General features: G+C 42.2%; 1 long non-coding RNA gene across 1 annotated transcript; it reads right to left on the bottom strand.

Annotated features, from left to right (window-relative positions):
* LOC137428186 (uncharacterized) lies at positions 1–26,783 on the bottom strand. Its single transcript, XR_010984652.2, has 3 exons — positions 26,705–26,783; positions 940–1,040; positions 1–478 (listed from the first exon to the last, which is right to left on the bottom strand). It is a non-coding gene; the product is annotated as an uncharacterized LOC137428186 (long non-coding RNA).
* Between the last annotated feature and the right edge of the window lie 26 nt (positions 26,784–26,809).

The raw sequence follows: 26,809 nt of genomic DNA, 5'->3' as shown, positions 1-26,809 counted from the left end.
AGACAGAGAGAGAGAGAGACAGAGAGAGAGAGCGAGAGAGGGAGAGGAGATAGAGAGAGGAGAGAGAGAGACAGGAGAGAGAGATAGAGAGAGATAGAGGTAGAGAGAGAGAGAGAGGTAGAGAGGAGAGCGAGGTAGAGAGAAAAAAGAACGGCCAGATGCAAAATCTGATACAAAAGATCTTTACAAAGCGGAATCAAAGCAAAGAAAAGAAAGTTTGGAGCTGAGGAAGTGAGATGGAGTGGGGGGTGCGGTGGAGTGTGTAAGGGAAGGGAGGTAGGGAGGGTAGTTCTCCACTGTAGCCTTCATCTTCACCCTGCATGAAACTCCATTGCCTTGCCTCGGAGTCTGAATCGGAGCCAGGGCATTACAGCCTCATATTTGGCTTGGCAAACGGTGAGAGATAGCCCGCGTGGTTTATACTCGACAGCCAAGACCCTGCTCTCTTCCCAGCCATGCCCATAAGCAGTTGTGATACCTGCTGGAACATGTCGCCACGCTTTAGGCCGCCATACTTTCCTACGATTAAGTACCGACGTTTGCTTTCAGTGGGGGAGAAGACAGGCGAACAATGATCATTGTCATTGTAATCCACATGAAGATTAATAAATGTATCCATAATATGATGTCCATTACATGTGATCCGCCAATTGGGAGTCAGTTTATCTTTCAACGACATCTAATGCTCATCTATCACTTGGACATTGACAACGCAGTGGACATTTAAACAAGCAACCAAACAAAAAATGACATTATGTGTCTCGCACTTCCTGTTAAAAGTCTCGGCCATGTGATTTCTGGGAACTGGTTATTGGGATTGATGAGAAGGATCAACCCGACAAGAACGTTTTAGCGCAAGAACAAAATGTTGGCCTGTTGGCGTTCCCATCTGCACTCCTCCGGCTCATGATGTACAGAACCCAGGTTCAAATCGCATACCGTATGTGTTCGTCCATTGTCTGCAAATGTCCTTGTGATTCACGGAGGAATACGCTGATGTCTTTGGCCTGAATGTGATGTGCGCACGAGCTTCACCATCGCTGTAAACAATAAAAAGAAATGTATGTAACTGGGTTAAACAGGAATAAATTAGGCCAACTTACAGTGTATGTGAGCGTGCTTCAATAAAGATTCAAAAGGATTTCCTTGTGTACATGGCCGAGGCCACTGGAAGAGCTAGAGCAGCATGGAAGGGAACAAAGTCGATCGGGGGTCGGGGGACAATGCCAACAGCTGAGTCGAAGAGTGAGATCAAGGGGAGGAAGAGAAGAACACGTGGGGTAAACAAGCTGTACATGAGCTGAAACAGAGTAAGAAGAGGAATGAGAAAGCGGGGAGTTTAAAAAGGAACAAAACCAACCGACAACTAACAAAGGAAAATAGGTGAGGGAGATGAGGAGAAGAGGGATCACAATAACTTGGAAAAAGGATGTGCTTGGAAAATGGGTCATTTGGGGTAGAAGAGAGGGGATGCCGGAAGGTAGTGGGGAACAGCTGTTTTGAAGCAGTGGAGGGGAGAATGGAACACAGACTGGGGAAGTTGGTTCCACAGGTGAGAGAAAAGAGGAACAAATGAGTAGAGGTGAGCAGTGAGCCTGGATTTGGGAGTTTAACAAGAAGAGGGTTACTGGCACACCGTGTGCACTCTGCGGAAACCTGGGAGGGACAGAGCCAAGAGATGGCAGAGGGTGCAAGACCAGAAAAGAGGCGGTAAGATACAAAGACCACCAAGCTCCTTGCGATGCGAAAGTAACAGGCCTAGACACAGCTTAGTCGCAGGAGATCCCAATGATTTTGACAACCTTGCTTTCAACCTTTTGACGACCTTGTATTAAGAAGGTAAAGGTGTGAGGCGAGAGCACCAGCCAAAAGGAGAGAGCAGTACTCCATCAACCTGAGAATGAAGGCCTTGTGAATGATTCAAGTTATAAGTTTAAACTTCGAAGTCATATTGGACTCCTAAGTTATCACAGCCTGCCATATCCTATTCATACCTGTTTCCTCCAAGGCAGAGTAGTGAATGAAATGCATATAATAATATAAACTATAAACCATTTCAATTCCTATCTGGTTTCTGACAGGACAAAGCAGACAGAACAATGCCAGACAGATATAGGTAAAGCGAAGGTAATATGTATGGGAGGTAAGCAGACAGGACAATGCCAGGTAGCAATAGGTAAAGCGAAGATAATATGTATGGGAGGTAAGCAGACAGGACAATGCCAGGTAGATATAGGTAAAGCGAAGATAATATGTATGGGAGGTAAGTAGACAGGACAATGCCAGGTAGCAATAGCTAAAGCGAAGATAATATGTATGGGAGGTAAGCAGACAGGACAATGCCAGGCAGTTATGGGTAAAGCAAAGGTAATGCAGTATGTATGGGAGGTAAGCAGACAGACCAATGCCAGGCAGCAATAGGTAAAGCAAAGGTAATATATATCGGGAAGGTAAGCAGACAGGCCAATTCCAGGCAGCTATAGAGATCTGTCTGTCTGTCTGTCCGTCCTTCCGTGACGCAAACATGGTAGTTATGATCACCACATGGCACGATGGTGTGAGAGCATTATCATTTTTGGCTCCACCTCCTGGGGCCCTGGGCAGGGTAAAAGGTCAAATACCCCAAAAACGCAATTATGGGGATATTTTAAAGTATTTTTTAAATGAAACTTCATATAGGCGATCATCATTGGGGGATGCACGAAATATGTAACGATTTTATGGATTTTACCCAGAGGTCCATGCCCCAGAGGATAGTGGAGAGTTGGGTTCACAGGGATCAAAACAGAAGATTTTTTTTTAATCAAAATTTGATATTGGGTCATTCATTCCTGGTGAAACGTTTTGTCATCTTTCAACCCTGCTTTAGGTGGGAAGCGTGGGGACTTGCGATAGTGCGCCATCGACTTCGCTTTAGATGTTATTATTATTACAAAGTTTTTTTTTTAAGTGGTGCGCTGGTCTCACCCAGGGATATCGTACAACTTATCACATGCAATTTCCTAGGAGCATCGTAGGTTTTGTGTTGAACGATCGTGGCAAAAGTTTTTTGTTTGTTTGTTATTAATCATGGAAGGTATTTGTCCTGCACATTGTAATGAGATCAAATGCTGGAATAAGAGATGAAAATAAGTTGGGAGTTGATCCTTTTTGCGCATTTCCTCTTCTGTTAGTAAACGCAGATGCTTATATCCAATGAATATAATTCATTACATGAATTACAAAATCAATGAATATTGCACAAAACACGGGTAAAATAGAAAAGGTTATGTAGTTTGTGATTGTGAAATTAAAGTCAAATAAAAAGAAAGGCATTCGGTGCAAACAGATTGTGATGAATATAAGAAACAACAGTCAACATACATGTTAGTAAAAGGGGAGTTTATTTGAATAATTTTATTGAATTGTTTGGCATGGTTTGTAGAACTATAATGTTGACATATTGTTGTTATGACCAATGGTACCTGCCCTATGGGCGGGGCTTCAATTGGGGAGCCCAAATGAAAAGGCAAAATATCAGAAATTGAAGGCTTCTTTTATTTTAAACGATTCAGCAAATCATCAAAATCTAAACAGTACATGGCGCCCATTTTGAAAAAAGATTTAATTCTGCAAAACGGAAGCGGCCGCTACACGTCTTTCTCAGTGCACGTTTATGTGTGAGGAGTACGTGCCGAATCTGTAACACGGAAGCAGCCGCTACACCTGTTTCTCAGTCACTTTGCACACGCTGCCATGTTACTTTGGAGCTGCACGTTTATATAGGCAGAGTTCGTCAGGAGTCGATCTACTCTCTCCTGGTACGTAGAATAAACAGTATTTGTAGAATTTCAACAAAAGCCACATCACTGTTCATATCGGTAAATATTATTCCATCGTGTTTGGAAAAACTGGAAAATTGGAAAACTTGGGAAACTTCGAAAAATTGGAAAAACAATGTAGCCTATTTCACTCCCAGGGGTCCCAGGAATACCCCCCCTCCCCCCCCAAATATCGTTGCGATCGGTTGAGCCGTTTTTGCGGTACCTTTGAACGGACAGATGGACATTTGATGAATTATAGTAAGATAATAATGTTAATACTGTAATTTAGAGCTATACTCAAGAAGGATATAATGTTGACAATATTTAGTGTTAGCAGTCTCCTATATGGCGTAAATCGGATCATAACAAGAGTGTGTGTCAATAACTCTCTCTCTCTCTCTGTCTCTCTCTGTCTCTCTCTCTCTTTTTTTCTCTTTCTGCTGACACCACCCTATAAATCTGCTGTCTTTTATGTTCTTCTGCTTTAAATAGCCTTATGAGGTTTGTAAAGCTCCTCCATCAGTTGCATTACATTGGAAACCTCACCGAGCCTTTGGTGGGCTCGAAGTGTGAAATTAGACCAGAAAAGGCATGGGAGACCCACTGGAACACCAAGTATTAGTTGGTAACGAGGTCAGTCTGCATATACATCCTAAATCTGCGTACATCTCTCCTCCGGGACCGATTGTTGCTCTGCTTTTGGATGGTAGGCTGGACACACTTCCTAAACTTGGCATGGTCCACAGCTCTGTTGATTGACTATGGTAGCTGAGTATGCATCAAAATGAGCTTGCACTTTGTCAATGGAAGAGCTGGATAAGAGAATGCAGCTGAGAGACAGACCCAAAACAGCGTTGAGGGATACAGGCAAACAAGGCGCAAACAAACAAAGAGCAGCATGAAAAAGCAGAGCTCTTAAACCCACAGACATTAAAGAATTCAGAAGTAACCAATAGAATCGACAAGTTTCTCACTTCCATAAAACACCCCCACAAATTCCATAAAACAAACATGTTCACATTCTCAGACAGGTGGACCATTTGTAATCATTGACATTGTCAAGGGATGTCTAGATCTCCGAATCTTAAAAAAAACAGAGCGATGAGGGCGATGGTTGAAAAATAAAAACACCTCAAAACATTGTCAGGCTGCTCGTTTGATTCAAGGATAAATCACTGATGAAAAGGAATGGCTAACCATATAATAAACCCTTCCTATTGAGGAATCAAGCCCTGACCTGTGTAGCAGACAGCTCATAATCAGGCCACTTAAGCTGCGCATCTTGCATGTCGAGGCCTGCACGCCCAGGTGCCCCACGCAACATCGCTGGAGCCTGCGCAGAACCCCACGGCATCTCGCTGTTTACCATTCCCTGACAGTGACGTCTGCAAGAAACCTTTGTCCTCGGGCACCAGTTGCAATATTCGAGCTTTCTCACTCCAGAAAGAGCTTTTGAAGGCATGACATGATTATCCTACTCACTACAACACACACCAAGTTCCCATTGTGTATAAATTCCTGATTGGCTTGTAGTAGATGTGCAAATCAAAAATGATTGAGGAGACTCGATGAGCTTTCAGGTTTCAGATACGATTTTGAAATGAGTTTCCACATCTACAGAATAAGAAAGTGACATTTCATGGTGGTACTACAGTTATCTGGTGTTATAGATGCTCACCATTGATTGCTAACCTCCCATACATATGTTGTCGTGTTTTTAATTACGTGGTGGTGGTTTTGAATCACGTGGTGGTGAGGTATTTTGAATTATGTGGTGGTGAGGTGTTTTAAATTATGTGGTGGTGAGGTGTTTTAAATTATGTGGTGGTGAGGTGTTTTTAAATCACGTGGTGGTGAGGTATTTTGAATTATGTGGTGGTGAGGTGTTTTAAATTATGTGGTGGTGAGGTGTTTTAAATTATGTGGTGGTGAGGTGTTTTTAATTATGTGGTGGTGAGGTGTTTTTAAACTATGTGGTGGTGAGGTGTTTTAAATTATGTGGTGGTGAGGTGTTTTAAATTATGTGGGGGTGAGGTGTTTAAATTATGTGGTGGTGAGGTGTTTTAAATTATGTGGTGGTGAGGTGTTTAAATGATGTGGTGGTGAGGTGTTTTAAATTATGTGGTGGTGAGGTGTTTTTAAATTATGTGGGGGTGAGGTGTTTTAAATTATGTGGTGGTGAGGTGTTTTAAATTATGTGGTGGTGAGGTGTTTTAAATTATGTGGTGGTGAGGTGTTTTAAATTATGTGGGGGTGAGGTGTTTAAATGATGTGGTGGTGAGGTGTTTTAAATTATGTTGGGGTGAGGTGTTTTTAAATTATGTGGTGGTGAGGTGTTTTAAATTATGTGGTGGTGAGGTGTTTTAAATTATGTGGGGGTGAGGTGTTTTAAATTATGTGGTGGTGAGGTGTTTTAAATTATGTGGGGGTGAGGTGTTTTAAATTATGTGGTGGTGAGGTGTTTAAATGATGTGGGGGTGAGATGTTTTAAATTATGTGGTGGTGAGGTGTTTAAATGATGTGGGGGTGAGGTGTTTTAAATTATGTGGTGGTGAGGTGTTTTAAATTATGTGGGGGTGAGGTGTTTTAAATTATGTGGGGGTGAGGTGTTTTAAATGATGTGGTGGTGAGGTGTTTTAAATTATGTGGGGGTGAGGTGTTTTAAATTATGTGGTGGTGAGGTGTTTAAATGATGTGGTGGTGAGGTGTTTTAAATTATGTGGTGGTGAGGTGTTTTTAATTATGTGGGGGTGAGGTGTTTTAAATTATGTGGTGGTGAGGTGTTTTAAATTATGTGGTGGTGAGGTGTTTTAAATTATGTGGGGGTGAGGTGTTTAAATGATGTGGTGGTGAGGTGTTTTAAATTATGTGGGGTGAGGTGTTTTTAAATTATGTGGTGGTGAGGTGTTTTAAATTATGTGGTAGTGAGGTGTTTTAAATTATGTGGTGGTGAGGTGTTTTTAATTATGTGGTGGTGAGGTGTTTTAAATTATGTGGAGGTGAGGTGTTTTGAATTACGTGGTGGTGTGTTTTAAATTATGTGGTGGTGAGGTGTTTTGAATTACGTGGTGGTAAGGTGTTTTAAATTATGTGGTGGTGAGGTGTAATCGTCCCAAACTTCCAGTCTGCACCTACCCCTCCCCTATGCATGTGCTGAGGGGTTCTTTTTTGAATTTTTTTTTCAACCTAAATCTTCAACTTAAATTGCTTATAAAAATGTGATATCACAAATACTACAAATAAATTTGTGTAAAATAATTGTTTGTATTATGATTGATGTAAATCATGACAACACAGCAACTCAGATACAGTAATTATCCTCAGCTAAAATGAGCCCGTTCCTCAGTAACGACGCGTGGTGAGGCGAGCGCAGCAAGCCAAGCCGAGCTAGTGTATATATATATATATAAATATATATATGGTATATATTTATATATATGGTATATATTTATATATATATGGTATATATTTATATATATATGGTATATATTTATATATATATATATATATTTTAATATATTTATATATATATATATTATATATATATTTATATATATATATATATTTATTTATTTATTTATATATATATATTTATATATATATATATATATTTATATATATACATATATATATATTTATATATATATACATATATATATATATATATATATATATATATATATATATACTCACATATATACATATATATATATATATACATATACATATACAATTATACATATATATATACATATATACATATATATATATATATATATCTATATATATATATATATATATATATATATGTATATATATATATATATATATATATATATATATATATATATATATATATATATATATATATAGTACATATACAGACTTGGCATATAATATGGAATTATTTTTTTTGTGGGGGTGAACTTACTTTTCAAGATGTCTTAGAACCAAAAGTTCATTGGAATTATGTTGAAATTATTCTAGATTTTGTTAACGTGACCTTTAAAAGAAACAAAAAACACATTTGACATTTCGAAACAAATAAATTGATCCTTGAAAGTGATGTAAACTGATATCGAACTCAATTCATGGACAGTTCTGTGTTAAACTTCTGTACGTTTTCCAGAAGTATCTCTTTATTTTGCACATTAGCCAAAAAAAAATTTAACAACACCAAAAGTTAAATCACGACTGGGATTACGGACAGTAAAATTACAGTTCAGTACTTAGTGTAACCCCCACGAGCATTCAGGGGAGCACGTACACGTTGAGGCATGCTGTTCACGAGATTTGCCAAGGTTTGGACAGGAATCGCTTGCCATGCAGTGACAATAGCCTGCTGCAATTCACGCACAGAGGTCGGCTGCTGGTCCAAGTGGTCGATTTGACGCGTTAATTCTGCCCACAAGTTCTCTATCGGATTCATATCAGGGGACAAGGCAGGCCACTCCATATGCTCTACACCACGGTCAGCAAGAAAGTGTTGGATCATGCGAGCACGATGAGGCCGTGCATTGTTATCTTGGAAGACAAAGTTTCCTCGAAAGGCTGCACGAGCAAATGGAAGCAATGTTTCTTCCAGAATGGCCCTGTACTTGAACTGGTTCAGGTTTCCATTCAGAACAACCAGGTCAGTTTTGCCCCCTGCATGAAAAGCAGCCCAAACGGTCACCCCACCACCTCCAGCTTGGACTCTTGGCACTATACAATCTTTGTTGTAGGCTTCATGCACTTGTCTGCACACTCGGACGCGGCCATCTTGACGATAGACCAGAAATCTAGACTCGTCACTGAAGATCACGTGATTCCAGTGTCCTGGCTGCCATTGACGGTGCTCTCTGGCCCACTGCAATCGGCGCTGGCGGTGTTGTCTGGTCAGGCGTGGCTTTCTCAGGGGATGCCTGGCACGATAGCCTGCTTGAACCAGTCGTTGGTTGACTAGCCTTCTGGATACAGGCACATTTGTCAGTTGCTGCCACTCAGCCCTAAGCCGATTAGCTGACTTGGTACGGCCATTGCGGACTAACCGGTGCAGCTGGCGACCATCCCTCCTTGTGGTTCTGCGGGGACGTCCTGGCCTCGGTATTGGAGTAGGAACACCCCTCTGAGCATTTCGTTTCAGGATCTTTGACACCTGACCTTGAGTGATGCCATACTGCTGAGCAATATCACGCTGTTTCATGCCGTAATTTCGTAAAGCCACCACTCCATGACAAACATTGTCGAGTTGACGGACCATCTCCAGAGGAAGCGGCAATAACTTTTGGAGACGTGCAGCAGTTGTTTTCCACTAATACAGAACGCAACAACCCTTGTATACTCGACTGTGAAGCCAATCATCAAATGCACCTGTCCGTACATTTTGCCATGCCACCTGTGATATAATCCTGTTGTTGACTTCTTGCTGCGACAGACAATCAGTGACATGGTTCTTTTAACAAATGAATCACCAAAGTGTAAAAGAAACTCACCAGATTGATATACTGAGTTAAGAAAGTAAACCCATGTCAAGAAAACATATATATTCCATATTAAATGCCAAGTCTGTATATTGTTGCGGTTTTGAGTTTGTACAGCGAGTCTTATAAAGGTTAAAATTTGCCCCTCATAGTTAGTCACACAAGCAACATGTAGCCTCGCGATAGTATAGTTGTTATGTCTTAGTATTTGTGAGCTTAGTTCCTTTCCATTGTTAGTTCTGCGTTGAAGTAGGAGCCAGGAAAATAGGCCCTACTGCCACCGATCATCCTATGTCCGTAGCCTCAATCCCTTTTGCGTTAACGTTAGTTCATTTTGGGCGAGTTAAAACGAGGCAGGCTAGGAAGGTCAGGAGGACCGAGGCGGAGCGGCAGAAGCGCTGACGGTAAGCACGAGCCACCAATCAGAGCTCAGAGGTGGTGGCGGCAGCGTGGCGTCACAGGGTGTGGTGAGAGGGATCGAGAGTGTTTCAGAAGTTTCAGGGGGCGTAGCTATAAGACCCGCTGCGCAAAGCCCTCGACAGGACTCGTGTTGAAAAGGGTTGATAAAAGGATTACACAGGTCTCTCGCAGATGAACACAGGACTTGAAGCAGAGGACTGGCGCGAAAAGGACTTGCATGAGGATTAGTACGGAAGAGGATCGTTATAAAGAACTTGCACGAGAACTCGCGCGCACTAACCAGCTCGGAGGATCGAGAAGGAGGAGTTGGCAACGCGTGAGAACTGTACAGATACGCGGGCGCAGCCAGACACGCATTAGCCGATATACAGTGCATTTGAGACGCGCGAGTGAGAATGGCTGAGTAATCGCCAGCCGCGCTGAAAGTCCCGCCCTTTGCCGTTCCACCCCATCATCTGCCTTGTTCGGGAGATGCGCTACGAGTCCCTGCCTTCGCCTGCCACCATCTTCACGGGACGTGCCGGGGCCGTGGAGAGCCGGACGGGGACCGTCTATGGACGACCACATCGACGCGTTGGGGAACATCTACCCATCTGCAATTCCCTGTGTGAGTGTGAGACGGGCCCGTTGTCCAAGGGATAAGTTAAGGTTGTCTAAGGTTGCTCTGTGTCTCTGCGTCCCTGAACATTGTATATACGTGTGGGAATAATTAAAACCTTTGTTCTTCCTTTCTTCCTGATTCGATCGTTCCTGTGGTTTCCTCATTTGACTAAACGTGGCACGAGCACAACCGCTCTAATCAGGTTCCAACCTCTAGGTAACTGCGCGGACCACGTGTACGTACGCAATCCGCTCGGCGTACTCACATCACACGTGGTTCGTGCGAGGTTTGTTTCCTCACTCCCAGGGCAGCGCAGGAAATTAGGTACGAGCGAGAAGTGGTCCCGAAACCCTACTCCGCGTTTGTCCGGAAGGGACGTTGCAAGTCTCGGTTCCGCCAAGCCCAGTAAAGCCAAGGGGATTAATCCCCCCTAGGTAAGGGGAAGAAGGGCGGCGTAGAGAACCGCAACAATATATATATTTTTATACAACTTATCATATATATATATACTAACACGACTACTTTCTAACTGCCACAATTCTTCCTCCACTCTTGTTGTGTCGGCTGATCCTATCTTCATACCTGCTTGTAATCCGTACTCTCACTCCTGAAAAAATACCTTCAAATTTGAATACATTCTTGTGCTGATTTTCAAGAGTTGCTGTACTTAAGAAACTGAAACATCATACATATGCTATGGTTTAACTTGATGAATCATCGCCAACTCAGTATCAGCACTATTGCCTTTGATTCAGATCATCTTCAGTCACGATTATACTTCAGTTGATGCTCCTGTTTGGAAGTTTGGTAGAAAGAAATACGTTCAAGTTTGCGGGAACCTACACAGTACACATGCTGCACTGAACTAAAAGTTTAATTTCGATGTCACCAAAATGATTGAAAAACTCCAGAAGTCTTGATCGGCATCTAGGTATAAAGAACAGACAGTAAGGAGACATAAACATATCTTATATGTGAAAGAGGGGAAGAGGGGAAGAGGGGGGACAAAGAGTATATATGAGAGGAAAATGAGGGATGCTGGAGGCACATGTAAAAAAAAAACCCCACACTTTTGCATATGTGCATATGTAATATGTAAATGACCCCTTAAAAAGGAAGAATATAAAGTGAATACCATAAAGTTGGTGTTTAGACTCACATTAAGGTCTCACAGACAAATGAGGGGTCGGGACAATAGATAGATCTTGTGAAAAAGTCCTTAATTCACATAAATGGTGCAAGATGTGTCATTCTTTTGGAGAATGAATAAGCACATTATTTGGTGAAATAATAATGCATCTTGCAGTATGAATGGGAATGAAAGAGTTATGCAAACTTTTAAACTTCATTATCTCAATATCAATCAAGTTGTGCCTTGAGTGGCACTACATTGAACAGACCCCCTAATTAATCTCCCCTCTGTTGTAATCCTCTTCTCTCTTCTTCATCACCTCCTTTTCCCAGTCTCTCTCCGTCTCTCCTCTTCAGCATGCTACTTGCCATGCTTGCAGCTCACAATACATCGCAATCAATTACAGCGAAAAGTGCAGATGCCAAACTTACAGTGCAAATATTTGATACATCCTGGAAACTTTCCATGCTGCCATTCGTTCTGTAACATCACAAACCAGAATCTGCTCAAAGTCAAGTTATCCGCGGGGCACTCCACGGAGCACGTATGTGCCAAGAGCCAAGGAACTCGAAGTTCCAGCTACAAAGGCACATTCTTGCACACAATAATAGACTTGGAGCTCAGATAAGCCTTCCTGTATAAACTGCCCAGGCAAACCATGGAAACGTAACACGATGAAAGCACCTTTACTGCAATGTTTGAAAATATAGGTGATCATATAGTAGTAATCAGATGATACAGTAAATTTGTGAATTTACGAACTTTATGAGTAAATTTACTGATACACGAATTTACTAATATTTAATTACCGGTAGTAATTATTTAATTACTGACGAGTTTACTGATAGTAAATTTACTGATACGAGTAAATTTAATTACGCATTTACTGATACAATAAATTTACGGGCTTGTGAATTTACGAGCTTTATGCGAATTGTGTGGATCTATAAATGAATGACTGATTGCTCGTGGGGTTGGCTCATTTCGGACCAGACTATAAACTGCCCAGGCAAACCATGGAAACGTACGTAACACGATGAAAGCACCTTTATATTACTGTAATGTATGAAAATGTAGGTGATCAAAGTAGTAATCAGATGATACAGTAAATTTGTGAATTTACGAACTTTGAGTAAATTTACTGATACACGAATTTACTGATATTTAATTACTAGTAGTAATTATTTAATTACTGACGAATTTACTGATAGTAAATTTACGGATGCGAGTAAAGTTAATTACGAATTTACTGATACAGTAAATTTACGAGTTTGTGAATTTACGAGCTTTATGCGAATTGTGTGGATCTGTGTGGAAATTTGTGTGGAAATTTGTGAATTTACGAACTTTATGAGTAAATTTACTGATACACGAATTTACTGATATTTAATTACTAATAATAATTATTTAATTACTGACGAATTTACTAATAGTAAATTTACTGATACGAGTAAATTTAATTACGAATTTACTGATACAGTAAATTTACGAGTTTGTGAATTTACGAGCTTTATGCGAATTGTGTGGATCTATAAATGAATGACTGATTGCTCGTGGGGATGGCTCATTTCGGACCAGACTATAAGCTTCCGTGCTGGTGATTTACATGTACGGTGTTGCATTCATGATTGCGCTGTCCTTCGGAGAAATATTAAGTAGGGTGTCCTGAGTGATAGCATTCATTGTGGACGTTAACGTTCCCACTATGTCTTTCTCAAGAGTAGGCCGTCATGGGTAAAGTTTTTTAAAATTCCTGCCCTAACTTACAGGTTACCTGAGGAATGGTAACCTGTCTCATGTTGTTTCTCAGGCATGATATCGTGCATTATTTGACGCAAGTGCCCTAATTATTTGTGAACGGCATTATCTTGCTTATACCTATATGTACCTGTTAGCTGTCTTGAGATCTTAGGGTCCTGAGTTTGAGCCTCCGTCATGCCGTTGAATTAACACCAGGTGGGTTGACTCAGCCTCTCATCTTTCCGAGGTCGGTAAAATGAGTACCAGCTGATTGGTAATGGGGGTACTGCATCAGCGGCACAGCCGTGCCCCCAGAAAGTGATGCAACCAGCGGCCACAGGCTGCACTGCTTACCTGGTGCTTACGTCAGAGTGTTACTGACGTCTTTTGGACAGACCTAACGCTCAGTGGTCTACCTGCTGGCATTGACTTGTGACATTCTAGGTACCATGGGGTCTTTCAAAAAGAGTAGACTATTCTGTGCGGTTACCTTGGTCAAATACTCAATTCTTATTAGGTTACTTTGATCAAACACACACATCATTTCTGGAACAAACGCCCTCACTCTCTTCAATCCCACTCCTCCCTCCAGGTCTTCAAAACAGCTGTTCACCGCCATCTCTCATCTTCCCCCATCCAAAACCTTGATCTTTTCTACCCCCGTTAATTCACCCCCAGATCCACTTTTTTTGAAATACCGATTTATTTCCTGGAAGTCCTAGCAGTGTCCATGTGTTTTATACCTCGAACCACCCCCCCCCCCCCCCTTCTCATGCCTCCTCCCCCAAAGCCCTCTCCCTCCCACAGATCTCTCGATGTACCTGTTCTCTCCTGTTGTACTTGTATGCTTTCCTCTCTCCCCCCATCTCGTCTCCCACTCCCTTTATTGTATGTTTTATGTGTCAGTTTGTTTTTTTGTGATTAATGTTAGCTCTTTCACGAGCCTCGATCTTGTATACAAAAAAAACAAAAAAAATCCTGCCATCACATCCACAATGGCAAACCAGAGTGACTGCTCGGGCAGCACCGCCACACTGCTCTGAACAGAACATAATTGAACAACCATGAAGAAGAGGATTCCGTTTCTTAACGAGCAGTAAATTAATTAAGCAGCTTTAATTTGAGAAAACAAATTGAGACAAATTCCCAAGCCGCGAGTCCCAAGGTCTCTCCCAATTAGCAAGTGTAAATATGTCGAGCGAGAGTCCTTAGGTCTCTTTTGGCAGTTTATTGACACCTTCCCACCCCCTGTGATGCTCGGAGACGCTTTGTCTGTCCCCACCCGAGAGCAGACGTGACTCGGTTAATGTGAGCAATGTCGCCCTTTTTAAATTCGATCAGCTTCCATTCTGCAAGATGTTTTTTTTTTTTTTTTTAATAGTCAGGTTCACTATGTCAATAAATTATATTTCGTTCAAAATCATGGTAGATTAGCAAACCTATACATTTTTGGAAAGGTTAAAGCATAAGGAAACTAAAAATCAATGTTTACATTTGGAGAGATACCTGTATGGCGGCCATTTTGGATTTTCAAAATGGCCACTGTCAAATACATATTTTGTTCTATTTCTGCCTCTAATTACCCTAAAAACTTTTTAAAATATACTAAACCTATATTTTCAGGGACAAGGAATCCAATGAAAGTATCAAATTAGTGCTATGGGGAATGGTAAGACACGAATCAAAGGTTTTGAATTGCAAAATACTGTCTTTATATTCGCGATAAGTTGCATAATCAAATACATGTTATCATTTTGTACAGGCAGTTAATAACATCAAAATGTGTCACAATAATTCATATCACCAAACATACACAGGCAGTCAGCAAAATCATATATACACATGCAGTCAGTATAACTTCACATCTACACAGGCAGTCAATGACAAAATATACACAGGCAGTCAATGGCATCAAACATACACGATTACAGAATATGCCATTTAGAGTTCGTCATCACTGTCCTGTGTGTCGTATCCGACAATATAGTCCGCATCGTTTTCACAGTCCGTTCCACACAAGCAAAGGTCGGTCAAATAGATTGGCAAATCGAATTGGTCGAATGGTCGAATGGTCGATCGAAGCGATTGGTCAAATGGTCGAATGGTCGAATTGGTCGAATGGTCGAATTGGTCGAATGGAATTGGTCGAATTGGTCGATTGGTCGAATTGGTCGAATCGAATTTGTCGGAATTGGCAAATGTAAACATTGATTTTCAGATTTTCCATGTAATAACGTTTCCAAAAATGTATAGGTTTGCTAATCTACCATGATTTTGAACGAAAAAACATAGTGAACCTGACTATTAATATCTGTGGCATCCGAAAGCTCAATCAATGAGATAGTCTTGCCCTTCAGCTGCCTCCACATTTCACAAACTTCTAGTTGAACCTCCTGCACTTTCTCCTTTTCAGAAGCTCCCTCATAGGAAATGGTAACCTGTCTAGTGTGCCATTTTTGGATGAATTCAACGGAAATCAAGGTCGTGTCTAAATTGCCATGTCCTGTCATTGTTAAGGCAAATCTAAGATTGCTGCGCCCATGAAGTTGCTGTCACGTGACTGCGGCTCTGATACACTCCTTCCCCCACCCCTCCCTACCCTGTGACGTTCCCGGAAACATGCCCACTCACCGACCAAAGCGTCACGTATTTTGTGTGCGTCCCCTAATAAGAACTGTAAACAAACTAATTGAAAAACACAAAGAAAACTAAACACAAACAATAGACTATATAGACTTACATAAAAGACTTTACAGTGGACAAACAATATTCGCTGTTATCTATAGTCACACACGCATGTCAGTTTTAAAACGGTAGGATTTAAAAAGAGTCTTGTAAAGGGATTTTGAAAAGTTTTACCTGCTACTGAAATTAGTGCGGAAACCAAAAACAAGGTGCAACACCAAAATAGCTTGAGAGATCACAAAAACGCATAATGTAATGTTAACCATCAGGTTACCTGTAAGTGTGGAATAAAAAATATATATATATATATATATTGTTTACACATTCTAAGGCTCATGGAAGAGTTGTTATATACAGAGAGATATTAGACAACAATGGATTTGACTTCAGACAACCAATCTATGACATAGGGGAACCAGTATTTTTTTCTATATATACATACATATCTGTATATATATATATATACATGTACAGTATAACATATTTTTCTCTTCACAGTCAGTGGAGAAATTAAGGACAAATTCATTAATTTGTGTGCAACACCTGGTTGCCGGTTGCATAATTTCTGGGAGTGTCGCAATACCGCAGACACGGTATACCCGCGTGTAAGTTATGGAAGGAATTTATAATTTGGTGAGGGTGCGGGTGACAATGGACTACTGTTTGCGAAAGGCACTGTGGGATCTTTAACGCCCACCAGCTACCGATGCTGAAAATCGGACCCCTAGCCTCATGTATCACCTGATGTTGGCCTAATGGTTGGGGTTGTGGGCTTGGGATCCTAAGGTCCTGAGTTTGAATCCCGCTCAGCTGTTGAATTAATACCAGGTGGGGTTGGCTCAGCCTGTCATCCTTCCAAGGTTGGTGAAATGAGTACCAGGGTACTGGGTCCTCTCTCAAGGAGGTTGGTGGCAGGATTTGCATTCTGGCTGCGGTAAAAACACCTCATTCCGCAGCGCACACAGTGGTGTGTGTCAGGATGGTGCTGAGTCGTCCAAGGACGCAGCGACGGGCTGATCCAGCGTACGCTCCCATATATATATATATACATATATATAGCCTCATGTCCCATCCATGCACTCGTTGATGTAACACCTGACTGGCAAAGCACCAATCCAACAGTTTATAGTCAGGACAGAGAATGAAATGCAGACTAGACAATGTCAAACACACATGTGCTACCTCTCCATCCCAGGATACTTGAAGGCCACATGAAAGAATAATGTTTATAGTCAGCGCTCAACTGTGAAACGGCTGCCATGTTTTTTTCGTTACCGCACACACGAAAAGCTAAAAGCGGGGTTAAACAATTGGTCTATGTCCGTCCGTCTGTCTGTTTGATCAGTTTCTGATTGAGGAACAACTTATTTGAATCAAATATTATATTTTGAACGGAACGTTCGGAACATGAATCGGAAGACAAGTCTGCCGTTGTACCGTATTATGTCTCAAAATTCATCCCAATCGTGAATGCGCAGAGTAGTGAGATAATATTTTACTCTGCCCACCTGGCAGTCAAAAAAAAATCGAAAAACATTCCAAACAGGAAACCTAGTGTTTTTGAAACGTTATAAAGGACATAAGTAACAGGCACGAATAACTATTGTAAGTGTTATTTTGGGTGATGTAATAGACAGTGGAGGAAACGGCGGTAAAACCCAGAATTAATTTATTTATACACCTTTAAACCTCTTTCAACCTTTATTTAAATGTAATTATATACTTTAACACTGTAGAACACAAATATCCTTCATAATAATTCCAAGAACCATGCTAAATGTCGATTATATGGCATGAGAGGGTGTAGCATGTTTATCAGGGTGAAGAAGAAGCCGCCATATAGCAATGCATGATGATGATTGATGCTGCATTAATTGGTGATCAATAAAGCCCCCATCTCCTAAATTGCAACTCGACTTCATCTTATTACACAGTGTATAAGAGTGGTTGGTGCTTCAGGAGCGCTAAAGTTCCAGATTTTTTTTTTTTAACGATCTCTAAAACCACCATTTTATTGAAATTGAAGTGCAGGAGGGCCTTCTCGTTCGTGGGTTTCCCCTTCGCGGATTCGCTCTCTATCACATGAATTTATTGAGTCAATGTCTGCGGATTGCGATCAATGCGCTCAAATAACCACAGGTTGGCGAACTATTTCCCACATTTATTCACCAAATCAATATGGGCCGTCACCACAATTAGCCCACTCAAACCCACCAACATAATCATCACCATCACCTCCACAACTCGTCTTTATCTTTGCCATTTTTCAAGATGTTAATAACTCAAGAAAACAAACTTTGTTTTATGTTCTTAACACAGGAAAATGAGCCTGGTGTTCACTTAACTGTTAAGGGGCCTAGCTTAAGATCTTAGGGTCGATAGTTTGAGCCCCTGTCCTGCTGTTAAATAACAGCAGGTGGGTTAACTCAGACTGTCATCTTCCCTAGCTTAATGGAAACAGGAAGAACTTCATCACAGCCATGCTCCCAGCAACAATGCAACCAGCAGACACAAGCTGCACATTAAATAATAAAATAGGAAAAGAATAATCTTCTTCTTCTTTTAACACAATTATTTCCCCACCTTTCCTTGTGGGGTCAGCTGTAGGAATGTTGGCTTGAGTCTTCATAAACCGGATGGCCAGGCCTGACGTTCGACTAGTTATGCCAGGAAATTGGAAATTGGCCCTGGTGCCGGCGATATCTCATCTATTCTTCGCGAAGGATGCTGTGGGATATTTAACGTCCACCAACGAATGCTGGCAGACAGCACACGTTGATGAATCACCCTGCATGTGAAACACTAGGCTGACCGTTTATAGCTGGGCCGGGAATCGAACCCAGGATAGACAGCTTAGACTTTAGATGGGAGTGTGTGTACCTCTAGGCCATCCTGCCAGCCCAAGCCCAATAATACTTTATTTTGGGCTATTAATAACTCTTTTATTAATGAAAATCATACAACGCAATGCACAAACATGTTGACTAAAGGTATAGTTTGGACAAATTTTAAAAGTTGAAGTCCCTAACTCTATTTCCCCATTACCCCCATAAGTTTGTGCATCGCGGATTTGCAGTTCACGGTGATTTTCAAGAACGTAACCCCAGCGAACAGCAAGGCCCTCCTGTATATACCTGAACGCTGCGTGGGGTATCATGTTCTATGAACTCTCTAGTTTTAAATATTTTTTTGTTAACTTCTTATGTTTTGTAAAAACTTGCAAAAATATGTGTGCGAGTATTTGTTGCTAAGCCATATCAAATGTGGAGCACCTCGTCAAATAAGAGGATTGTGAAAATAGTCACTGTAAAAAGAATTTACAACGCAAAGTTAAAGTACATAAATATAACTAGTGAGTGGGCTGTGATTTGAGATCCCTTATAGCCAACGAGCGAGGTACCCGTACTATGCACGGGTGGGAAGCCAAAAGCAAACAAACAATGCAGAAACGGTGAATGCTAAATCATAGAACCAATAAATTACACATTCCTGTGCCACCTTCAGCCGAACGTCAGACGTGGACAGCCGGTTCGTGAAGGACTTGGGCAAAAAACGGGGAATGGGAAATGATGAACCAATAAATTCCACATTCTTGTGCCACCTTTAATCGAACATCAGGCATTGACACCAGGTTCGTGAAGGACTTGGCGAAAAAAAAAGTACCCAGTCTGAATGGTTCTTTTGCTAGTCAATGGCGAATCTGCATATGGCGAATCCGCGAATGTCACGGTTAGAAAGTAGAAACCCACACATCATTTCCTCATTCATATTTAAACTCAATATCTGTTTTCCTTACAAACAGCATCATTCCAATCGTACATTAATACTATAACAAAATACTGTGTTAAATCACGATTGTATTTGGATATTATCAAAACAGCCCATTGTTGTCATCTGTCTACTTCCAAATTTGGGCAGGTCCGTATTGAGTCAATTTCAAAATCAGAATTTAATTGAGGAATTTATGAAACCTCCTACCTACCTTACAACATCCACTAGGACCCCAGAACGTTCCACAGGAGGTTTTGTGGGGCTAGCCCCAAAACTGAGGGAGTAGTTTGGGGATGGGCGGATGGACAGACACTCCTGTTTTATGATATAGATTATAGATTCATAATGTTAGCCAATTCGTAGCACTTGAAATTCTGCCTCATAATGAAAACAAATATTTCCCCCCTCCCCCCCCCCCCCCCAAAAAAAAGCAGGACACCACAGACACCAAGACTAAATAAAAAAAATTTCAATAATGGAAAAAAAATAATTCAAAATTGAAAACTATTTGAAATAATTAAAAATTGTTTAAAAATATATTAAATATTTGAAAATTTTAATAACTAGAAACCAAAAAAATATTTTGCTAATTATATTTGAAAAAAAAACAAGTAATGGAAAGTTAAATAATTGAAAACTGGAAAAAACATTGTAAATGTTTGATCTCTGAATGGCTTGATCTCTGATCATCAATTTGGTTTCAGACCAGGTCACTCTACTCTGGACATGCTGCTTCTGCTGTCTCAACAATGGATGGAGGTCCTCAATGCCAAACAGGAAATCAGAGCTGTCTCCCTCGACATATCATGTGCCTTCGATACGGTCTGGCACCCCGCTCTGCTCACCAAACTCTCCTCCTTTGGTATCCATGGAAATCTCCACGCATGGCTGACAGACTTCCTCTCTAGTCGTAGTCAACGTGTGGCCCTGAATGGGTTTCTCTCATCTCCCCTTCCTGTTCAGGCTGGAGTTCCCCAAGGCAGTGTTCTGGGCCCTGTGCTTTTTCTGGTCTTCATCAATGATCTCTCTGACTCTCTTGAAAATCCTCTCTATCTCTTTGCTGATGACTCCACTCTCTGCCGCTCCATTCTTCATCCCTCAGATCGGCAGTCTGCAGCCTCCTCACTCTCTGCAGACCTGGACAAAATCACAGACTGGGCAAACAAGTGGAACATGTCTTTCAATCCTGACAAATCTCACACTCTTACGATGTCTCTCCGAAAAGACCGACTGGACAACCCTCCCATCCACTTTCTGAATAATCCTCTCCAAGAAGTTCTGTCACTCAAGCTTTTGGGTCTCACTATCTGCCATGATCTTTCCTGGGAAAACCACATTTCCAAGCTGGCCTCCAAAGCCAGTCGCCGACTGGGCATCCTCCGTCGTGCGAAGTCCTTCCTTGGCACACCTGAGCTCCTCACCACATACAAGGCTTTCATCCGCAGCTCAATGGAGTACTGCTCTCCCCTCTGGGCTGGTGCTCCTGCCTCACACCTAGCTCGTCTTCACGCTGTTGAAACCAAAGCGTTCAGAATCATTGGAATCTCCCGCGATGACGCTATCTCCGAGGGCCTTTCACTTACTCACCGCAGGCAGGTTGGTGGTCTTTCCGTCTTCTACCGACTCCTCTCTGGCCTTGCTCCCCCAGCTCTCTCTGGGCTCTGTCCCCCAAATATTCCTACAGGTCGCACAAGACCTGCCTGCAACCTTCTTATGGTTAAACTGCCAAAAGCAAGACTCTCTGCTCACCTTCACTCCTTCATTCCTCTTTTCTCCCGCCACTGGAACAAACTCTCTTCAATCCCACTCCTCCCTCCAGGTCTTTAAAACGGCTGTTCACCACCATCTCTTATCTTCCCCAATCCAAAACCTTGATCTTTTCTACCCCCGCTAATTTCACCCCAATCCCACTTTTTTGAGGTGCCGACTTCTTTCCTGGAAGTCCTTGGTGTCCTTGCGTTTTATACCTATCCTGCCTCCCCCCAGTCCCTCTCCCTCCCACACATCTCCCGATGTCCCTGCTCTCAAATGTTGTGTTTGTGTGCTACCTCTCCTTCTCTCCCCATCTTGTCGACCGCTCCCCTTTTTATATACTTTGTTTGCTTGTTTGTTTGATTTGTTTGTTTGATAAATGTTAGCTCTTTCACGAGCCTCGACTCTGTATACCCCAAAAAAAAAAAAAAAATGAAAGAAAAATTTAAATGGAAAGATTATTTTTCAAAAAGCGAGACACCACGACACCAAGACTAAAATACCTCCATCTGGAACCATAATTACATTTAATAGTGTTGAAAATGCAAAGGTATTCTTTTGAAAGCACTCCTTGTTTACCTGTGGAAATAATAAACTCTGTGACTGAACACAATGAACACCAAATTAAAAGTATGTTAATTTCCATTGATCTAACCAGTTCAGCAGATTTCAAAAGGGGGGAGAGAGGGAGGGACAGGTGAACTAAAAAGGTACAAAAAGATTACAATAACATTTGCTGCCGAGGGAAAGCATGGTTAAAGAGCAATATAAGGAACCAACGTAGACGAAGGAGGGAGTAGCGGATTGTGTCGTTCCTGCTCATGTAGCCAGGGGAATCCCCCAGCGAAGCCCCGCCCCCTGCGCCACGCCACACCGAAGCGCCGCCCCCTGCGCCACGTCTCAGTGCAACCCCGGCGGCACAAGGACATCCCAGCACCGGCGCTCTCTCACAGTCAAGCCAGTTTCCTGCCTCCCTTTCCTTTCCTGCACTTGTCTAACATCTCCTCCCACTTCCCTCCCTGCCTGAATTTTCAAAAATATCGATCTCCACCTACGTCTGATTGGATGACGTCCGGATACAACGAAGGGTGTGGACCCGACATTCACAGGTGTTTTGGGATGTATAAAGCAACGACGCCACCAATTATGTAGTGCGCATTCCCATTATCGCTACAATATACAATCATTATATCAAAGGGCAGGATGGCCGAGAGCCCTAGAGATGCGCACACTTGCTCTATGCTGTCCAGCCTGGGTTCGAATCCCGACCCAGGATATTAAAGACCCAACGTTGTCCGTGTAGAGTACCCTGAACAAATTACTTAACCAATGCCCTAACCTGAGTCGAACGTCAGGCCTGGCCAGCCGGTTCGTGAAAGGCATCAGTCAAGCTTACCCTCTCCTCCCCACTGTACCCGTTAAAGAAGAAGATAAATAATTATTAATCAATCAATAAATCGATTTTATCTATCTTTATTTTCGCTCGGTTTGGAAATGAAAGGAAAATTATATTTTCCATTGTTTATTCGTGCCCGCTGAACAATTAACACCTGTTTGAAATGTATAAAGCTGGTTCATGATTAATTCCGTTTGTGATAACTCATTGCGAAACAACCAGGTAAAATCAGAGTACCGGCACACATTGGCATGCCTTTGATCATGGAGTCAGGTAAATAATGCCAGGTGTGAGTCATGACGGGTCAATAAACATGTCACTTCAGTACGATACAAATTAATGTTACTTGGTAATGGATGAGATATGATCAGGGTAACGTCACATTAAATGTGTACCGACTACTTAGGTGAAGAATGTATCAAATTCGATGAATATTACGACTATTGTAGCCGCTCCACTTCTTCTAGCCTACTTGTAGGGTCGGCCGGGAACGTTTTTGACCCAAGGCTTTCACGAACCGGCTGACCAGGCCTGACATTTGACTGAAGGTAAAAGGAATTTGTGTTTTGTTCAGGAGTCCTATCGATAACTCACCTCCTCTTCACGAAGGGGTCTTTAACATCCACTAACTAGAAGGTCATTCGGTAGACCAGCATACCTCCGCAAGGTTGAAGAGTTTACGTTTTGTATCGCACTGATAGGCTGGACCTGGATTCCGATCTGAACCAAAATCGAATCGAATCGTCCTTGTCAGGCACCCAACTGGTCCACCGAGTTTCGAACAAATCCGTCCACAACTTTTTTGAGTTATCCGGTTCACAGTCAGACAGACAGACAAACAGACAGGGGTGAAAACATAACCTCCATCCATCTTTGACGGAGAAGGTAACAACGGAGAGGGGGAGAGGAGGTTGGGTGGAGGACACCAACAGCAAGGCCGATGGACAAACTAGAGTTAAAGGGACAAAAAGAGATGTAGGAAGGGATGAGGGGAAGGGAAGTATACAGGGGTGGATAAGATGGATACAGAAGCAAACTCTCAGGAATGTCAAAAATGGGAATTTGCAAGGAGGAGGGCTTAGGGCGATGGCCAGGGTGGTGTTTAACAAAGTAGAAAAGATCATGGTTTTTAATGGGGGATGACCGGAGAATTTGGTGATCAGCTGTCTTGAAGAACTGGAGGGGAATAAAAGATTGAAGAGAATGTGGAAGTTGGTTCCACAGACTGGACAAAAGTGGAACAAATGAGTGGAAGTGGGCAGTGGTAATGGATTTAGGTAGCTTCACCAGTAGGGAGTTGATGGTGGACGGCATGCGACCTGTATAAACAAGAGCAGAGGGTACAAGACCGCAAAGGAAGAATACTGAGAGACCACCGACCTGTCTGTGATGGCGAAGTGATACGACTGTGGACTCACCTTCATCGCAGGAGATTCCAATGATGTTGAAGGCCTGGGTATCCACGGTGTTAAGCTGAGCAAGATGAGCGGCAGGAGCACCAGCCCAGAAGGGAGAGCAGTACTCCATCAAGCTACGGAGGAAAGCCTTGTAGGTGGATAAGAGTTCAGGTGAGTCAAGGAAGGACTTTGTACAATGGAGGATGGCTTTGGAGGCCATCTTTGAAATGTGCTTTGAATTTTCCAAACTTTAGACAAAGTTAGATGTTCCTCGCAGCTAATCCTAATCATGGGTTTTGTGATGAATCCAAAGTGTTGGTTGTTTCAATATCCAGAAACCAGGTAGAGTGTTTGCCCTTCCCCCCCCCCCATCCCTTTAATCCTTCCTCCTGCTATTCTCTTTACCATCTCCCAAAATATTCTCATTTTTCTTATTTTCCCTCGACCCCCCCAAACGACTTCCCTCGTGTTTACAAAATAAAATATATATTCCCTAATCCATCCTAGTATTATTCAGGTTGTAAAATGGCTGCCAGTCTCCTTATTAGGTCATCTCGATTCTCGAAGAAATTAACTTATAAATTAAATCATGTCCGTTCGTTAACTTTTTGGTATTTTTTTTCTACTCCTCCATTATCCCCCCGCTGATTGTTCTGCAACTTGATACATGAATACAAGAAAGTATCCCGCACAATCGCCTGGGCTGAGATTTGTCGATTTCGGATTATGGTGTCTCCCAGAGGGGGACTTAACCCCCAAATTCTGGATCCCTACTCGTCCCTTATTTACCAACCGAATGCTCTGAAACTCCATACAGCCCTTCGACTCGATGGTCAACAGGATCACTCGTTCTTACATTTTTCCATTTCGGATCAGGGGCCTCCCAGGCAGGGTTCCCCCAAATCAGCAGAGGTCTACACAGGACCCACCCAGGTCTACCCAGGACCCCAGGACCCAGGAACCCAAGAAACCCAGGACCCAGGTATGGGTCTACCCAGGAATCGGCAGAGGATCAGGTCTGATCTACAACCTCAAGATATGACCGTCAGCCCAGTCGGGGGGTTATTTTATCTTCCTTCTGAGCCCCCCCCCCCCCATCACTAGACTTGATCACATCACTCCTACTAACTGGAAACGGCACTCGGTAGAGCACATACCTCCACCAGGTTGAACAGTATGTTTTACATCCCACTGATAGGCCGGATCTGGATTCGGACCTGAAGCAAAATTTAATTGGCTTGTTTCTAGTTTAAGCTTGTTTAAGCACCGAACCACCTCATCCACCAAGTTTCGTTCAAATCTGTCCACAACCTTTTGAGATATCCTGTTCACAGACAGACAAACAGGGGTGAAAACATAGCCTCCATTCACCTTCGGTGGCAGAGGTAACAAGAGGCAATGCATCTCGACATCCCATTCTCGTTAACCTCAAAGTTTCAACTTCTCAGGTCACCTCCACTCCGACCTGTGGAACTAACTCTCTGGATTGTGGGTGCTCACCTATATCTCATGTGTAACCCTCATAGCTACCTGTGACCTTTTCTTCTCCATACATTTCATGTATACACAAAGAATTAAGTTAAGCACCCCCCCGTTTTTTTACAACCTCGTACATTACAAGTTTGTTGTCGTCAAAACAGTGTAATATACCCATGATATTGCTATATTTTCTGGAGAAGTGATATTATGGTCACATAAAAACATAACAATCATGCCGTTTTCAATATTTTATTCTGAATAATTTAAGGTGAAATTTTTTGGGAATTTTAGGCATATTTGCACCTCAATTTAAGTATGGAGCTATAGGTCCATCACGGACAGTGTGGATGACGTTTATGTTTTCTAACGTACAGTCATTGTTCTGAGAAGACCTCTAGCGATCTTTGCGTCAATAACGTGTGTAGGACCCACGTGATCGGATCACTGACTCAACCCTACGTCTCATAGACCCTGTAAGCCGTCGTATGCGTTGCTGTGGCAGGTTGTTCCATTCCCGATGTAATGCACGTTCCAATTCATCCAGATTGGCTATTGGAGGGACCATCTTCGCAATTTGTCGTCCCAACATGTCCCAAACGTGCTCGAGGGGGTTCAGGTCAGGACTGTACGCAGGCCAGGGGATGGTTGTCACAGCACCTTGCTCCATCCGATCACGTGGGTCCTACACACGTTATTGACGCAAAGATCGCTCGAGGTCTTCTCAGAACAATGACTGTACGTTAGAAAACATAAACGTCATCCACACTGTCCGTGATGGACCTATAGCTCCATACTTAAATTGAGGTGAAAATATGCCTAAAATTCCCAAAAAATTTCACCTTAAATTATTCAGAATAAAATATTGAAAACGGCATGATTGTTATGTTTTTATGTGACCATAATATCACTTCTCCAGAAAATATAGCAATATCATGGGTATATTACACTGTTTTGACGACAACAAACTTGTAATGTGCGAGGTTGTAAAAAAACGGGGGGGTGCTTAACTTAATTCTTTGTGTATATAAACACCTGATGTACCCCAGCATGTCATTCTGTCACTTACCAAACTTGCACCTCCCTCCTTCACAAGTTTGTTAACCTCACAGAAGTTGTTGTTGCACTCCTCCGCAAGACCGCTGAATGAGGTATGCAAAAACAACGCGATAAA

The sequence above is a fragment of the Myxine glutinosa genome, chromosome 1, assembly GCF_964187855.1.
Source record: "Myxine glutinosa chromosome 1, kmMyxGlut1.1, whole genome shotgun sequence".
Taxonomy (NCBI): domain Eukaryota; kingdom Metazoa; phylum Chordata; class Myxini; order Myxiniformes; family Myxinidae; genus Myxine; species Myxine glutinosa.
The sequence above is the reverse complement of the archived record's forward strand: the minus strand, read 5'-3'. Positions and strand labels throughout refer to the sequence as shown.